The sequence below is a fragment of the Oncorhynchus keta genome, chromosome 12 (assembly GCF_023373465.1).
Source record: "Oncorhynchus keta strain PuntledgeMale-10-30-2019 chromosome 12, Oket_V2, whole genome shotgun sequence".
Classification (NCBI taxonomy): Eukaryota; Metazoa; Chordata; class Actinopteri; order Salmoniformes; family Salmonidae; genus Oncorhynchus; species Oncorhynchus keta.
In genome coordinates, this window is record NC_068432.1 from 36964682 (window position 1) to 36969902 (window position 5221).

Here is a 5221-nt window from a genome sequence, read left to right on the forward strand (position 1 = left end):
CTGTCCATTGTGCCAATAGATGGAATGCACTCACATGAGATTTGCCGTGATGTTGACAGAGTGGCATGGGAGGTTTATTTCTTAGACTGGGGTAAGATGTCAATTTCTGGGACACATCCTCAGTAGTGTGCCTTCGAATCAGTGGGTGTTTCGGCCTTTAATCACTAAACACCCTCATCAAAGGTGGCCAGCTAAAGGGTAATCAAGCCTTAGCTTGTGTCCCATGCCCAATTAAGATGTCCCACGGGACTATGCAAGGCAGGGGCGTCCTCTTCCCTGAGCCAGCCATACAGCTGACCGCATACCTCATATGCCCTCCTCAAGTTGGAGGGATCTGAATTGGGTTCTCAGGTGGGGGTGGGGGTCATGAAGTTATAGCCCAGCAAGGGTCCTTCCGTTTGATCCAGATCCACTGGCTGCTTCTTTCAGCTGCTTGAGAAACTGCTCTGACGGGTCTGCCGCAGAGCCTGTCCATGGATTCCAAGTTCTTTCAGCAACCTGATGATGGAAGAAGCCACGAATCCTCTGCATCCCACTTCAACTGGCCAGACCTTTGCATTCCAGCCACGCTGAGTTGCGTCTGCTGCCAACTCTGTGTAACGCAGTTTCTTACGCTCGTAGGCCTCTTCAACAGAGTTTTCCCATGGGACTGTGAGCTCTATGATGTACACAGCCTTTCGTGAAGGGGACCAGAGTACCATGTCTGGCCTAAGGTTGGTAGAAGCAATCTCAGGTGGAAAAATGAGTTGCTGGCCAATATCGACAAGCATCTTCCAGTCCCGGGCCATGGCTAGGTGTCCAGTTTCTGGCTTTGTAGGAGGATACTTGGGCCTTTTCTGTCCCTCCCGGATGAATGTTGTTGTTTTGACGGGATTGCTTGTTTTTGAGGTAATGAATTGGTTGCACTCCTCTTGGTCTCAAGTGCTACAGCCAGGCTCTTGAGGACCTGATTGTGCCTCCAGGTGTAGCGGCCTTGTGAGAGGCTGGTCTTGCAACCTGTCATTATATGCCTGAGAGTCGCTGGAGCTGGGCAGAGGGGGCAGGTCGAGTCCTCGCCATACCATTGATGTAGATTTTTGGTGATGGAAGCACATCATAAACAGCTCTTATGATGAAGCTGATGTTGCTTGCCTCCATTTGCCAAAGCTCACTCCAGTTGATCTTTCTCCTCTCCAGGCCTTCCCACCGCGTCCATTGCCCTTGTTTAGCAAGAGAGACAGCCTTTGCACTTCTTGCAGTCTCCTCCTGTCTGCGCACCTCCTCGACCACCAGTTTCCTGCGTTCAGATGTTGTTGCCTTATGGAACGTTGGTTTGCTTGCTGCCAGGCCAAAGCCTCCTCTTCCATGCTGGATATTCCCCACAATGTCTTGGTGTCTCAGGGCTGATGTTGCTTGCTGCACAGCCTTGGATGATGTCCATTTCCGTCCAGTTTGTAGAAGAGGTGCAGCCTTGCTAATGGTCTGGTCTTTGGAGTCCTTCAATGTCATCTGAAGTCTTACTTTAGAGCACTTGTACTCCTCCGTTAGACTTGTAAGAGGTAGTTCAAGGACCCCTTTGCCATAGAGGCCGATGTTACTCAGGCATCGTGGGACACCCAGCCATTTCTTCACGTATGAGGTAATGGTTCGCTCCATCTTCTCCACTGTTGTTAATGGGACCTCATAGACGGTGAGTGGCCACATTACCCGGGGGAGAAGTCCAAACTGTAGGCACCAAAGCTTGAGCCTCCCAGGCAGTAGGGTCTTGTTGATGTTCTCAAGACCGTTGGCGATGTCCTGCCTTACTTGCTGCACTTGATCTTTATCCCGGAGGCTTTCGTTGTACCATCTACCCAGGCTCTTGATGGGTTGCTCAGATACCGTTGGTATCGGGTCATCTCCAATGCAGAACCTCACATCTTTAAGCTGTCCCTTGACTATGGAGATGCTTCGAGATTTGCTTGGCTTGATTTTCATCCGGGCCCACTTGATGTTATCCTGCAGTTTTGCAAGTAGCCGCCTGGTGCATGCTGCAGTGGTGGTCAGTATAGTCATGTCATCCATGTATGCTCGGATAGGTGGGAGACGGAGCCCTTCCTTAGTTCTCTCACCGCCGACCACCCATCTCGATGCCCTGATGATGACTTCCATGGCCATAGTGAAGGCCAGAGGAGAAATTGTACAGCCTGCCATTATGCCTACTTCCAAGCGCTGCCATGTTGTTGTGAAGTCAGGTGTTGTGAAACACAATTGCAGGTCTTGGAAATAGGCCTTTACCAGTGTAGTGATGGGTTCTGGTACGTGGAAAATGTTGAAGGATTCCCAGAGGAGTTCATGGGGAACTGAGCCAAAGGCATTGGCCAGGTCGAGGAAGATGACATAGAGGTCTCTCTTGTCCTTCTTAGCTGTTTGGATCTGGTGCCAAATCATACTAGTATGTTCCAGGCAACCAGAGAAACCAGGAATGCCTGCTTTCTGTACAGATGTATCAATGTACTTGTTCCTTTCCAGATAAGTGGACAGCCTCTGTGCTATTATACTGAAAAAGATCTTCCTTCGACGTTGAGAAGGGAGATTGGTCGGAATTGACTGATGTCTGTCGCATCCTTCTCTTTCGGGATTAGCACACCACCAGCCCTTCGCCATGCCTTTGGTATTATTTCCTTCTGCCACACTATCCTCATGAGCCTCCAAAGAAAGCGTAGAACATCCGGGGCGTTCTTGTAGAGCTTGTATGGTACTCCATTAGGCCCAGGAGCAGAGGCCGCTCTTGCTCTTCGGACAACGTTCTCTACTTCCCTCCATTTTGGAGGGTCAGTGTCCAGATTGAATTCTGGTGGTTGAATAGGTGGGATGTCATGTGGGATGACTATCTGCTCATGCCTTTTCATGTCCTGGTGGACATTTTCCAGATGTTCTTCCAGTTCAGGCTTTGGAGTTTTAGGATTCCGCACTTTTCCTTTGCGAAGAGATCTTTGACAAACTTAAAGGGGTTTTTATAGAACCGTGTTCTTGAGTGTACCTTCTTCCTACGAAGTTTCCTTAAGTTTTCCGCTCTTCGCAAGGTTGCCAGCCGACATTTAATGTCTGCTTGGAGTAGCATGAGACCTTCTCTCTCTGCATCAGAGGCCTTCTTCCACTGCTTCCTCAGCTGCCTTCTCTCTGACAAGTATCTCGATCTCCTGCTGTCTCCTAGATTTGGCTGGCGGGGTGGTGTCTTGCCACTTCTCCTTTCGTTTACTCCAAAGCGCTCTTCTCCGTAGTGGTAGATAATGTCTCCCATCCTTTCAAGCTTTTTCTCTGCTGTTCCTACCTGTTGTTCCAAGATTTTGTCAGGTCGTTGTTGATTGTTTCCCACTCTCTCTTTTCAACAGCTTTGGGCCACTTCACACTCGGTCTGTGCCCTTTGATCTTTTCCTCTTTAGAGGTTTCTGTGGTTGGGTGAGTTCATCCACCGGCATTTCTGTGCTTGTGTTATCCTCCTCAGTTACAGGGGTGCTGATGCTCTGCGAACTTTGGTTTGCGTCCCGTCGCTGTGCTTCATTCGACTGATTTGACTGGCTGCTTCGTAAGAAGTACTGGTCAATGCGAGGTCCCTGTCTCTGCTCTCCCAAGCACCTTTTCCTCCCTTGATGGATCCTTAACCCCCTTGCCGATGTTACTCTCTCCCAACCACAGCTGCACACCTGAAGTGTGTGTCCTGCTGCTGTTATGGTTGTCTCATGTGCTGTGTTCCTACTCGTAGTCGTTTCCGTTCCTGGGTCCGTAACCATGTGATCAGTCGTTGAGCCATCTTGCGCCCCAGCTCTCGCAGGCTCTAGGGGTATGTTCCTTTGTTGACTTTCAGTAGCACTTAGCGGGTGTCTCCAACATACTGAAACAGCGTCGGAGACTGCCAACATGGGTAGCTAGCCCATGACAGCCCCAGTGGGGTCTATTCCCTCCGGTCAGCTGTCTCTCCAAGCTGTCACACAGACTTTCCTATGTTGTCAGCTGTCCTTTCACAGCAGTCACTGGACTGGTCCAGATGATCAGAATCATAAAACACGGGACGAGATGTTAAAAACTGTCCATTGTGCCAATAGATGGAATGCACTCACATGAGATTTGCCGTGATGTTGACAGAGTGGCATGGGAGGTTTATTTCTTAGACTGGGGTAAGATGTCAATTTCTGGGACACATCCTCAGTAGTGTGCCTTGAATCAGTGGGTGTTTCGGCCTTTAATCACTAAACACCCTCATCAAAGGTGGCCAGCTAAAGGGTAATCAAGCCTTAGCTTGTGTCCCATGCCCAATTAAGATGTCCCACGGGACTATGCAAGGCAGGGGCGTCCTCTTCCCTGAGCCAGCCATACAGCTGACCGCATACCTCATATGCCCTCCTCAAGTTGGAGGGATCTGAATTGGGTTCTCAGGTGGGGGTGGGGGGTCATGAAGTTATAGCCCAGCAAGGGTCCTTCCGTTTGATCCAGATCCACTGGCTGCTTCTTTCAGCTGCTTGAGAAACTGCTCTGACGGTCTGCCGCAGAGCCTGTCCATGGATTCCAAGTTCTTTCAGCAACCTGATGATGGAAGAAGCCACGAATCCTCTGCATCCCACTTCAACTGGCCAGACCTTTGCATTCCAGCCACGCTGAGTTGCGTCTGCTGCCAACTCTGTGTAACGCAGTTTACGCTCGTAGGCCTCTTCAACAGAGTTTTCCCATGGGACTGTGAGCTCTATGATGTACACAGCCTTTCGTGAAGGGGACCAGAGTACCATGTCTGGCCTAAGGTTGGTAGAAGCAATCTCAGGTGGAAAAATGAGTTGCTGGCCAATATCGACAAGCATCTTCCAGTCCCGGGCCATGGCTAGGTGTCCAGTTTCTGGCTTTGTAGGAGGATACTTGGGCCTTTTCTGTCCCTCCCGGATGAATGTTGTTGTTTTGACGGGATTGCTTGTTTTTGGAGGTAATGAATTGGTTGCACTCCTCTTGGTCTCAAGTGCTACAGCCAGGCTCTTGAGGACCTGATTGTGCCTCCAGGTGTAGCGGCCTTGTGAGAGGCTGGTCTTGCAACCTGTCATTATATGCCTGAGAGTCGCTGGAGCTGGGCAGAGGGGGCAGGTCGAGTCCTCGCCATACCATTGATGTAGATTTTTTGGTGATGGAAGCACATCATAAACAGCTCTTATGATGAAGCTGATGTTGCTTGCCTCCATTTGCCAAAGCTCACTCCAGTTGATCTTTCTCCTCTCCAGGC

General features: G+C 50.1%; 1 long non-coding RNA gene across 1 annotated transcript in view; it reads left to right on the forward strand.

Annotated features, from left to right (window-relative positions):
• Nucleotides 1-4646, forward strand: part of LOC127906351 (uncharacterized) — a 9977-nt gene extending 5331 nt beyond the window's left edge. The window contains exon 3 of the long non-coding RNA XR_008060953.1: nt 4228-4646. This is a non-coding gene — a long non-coding RNA (uncharacterized LOC127906351). The remainder of the gene's footprint in view (nt 1-4227) is intronic.
• Nucleotides 4647-5221: the final 575 nt, after the last annotated feature.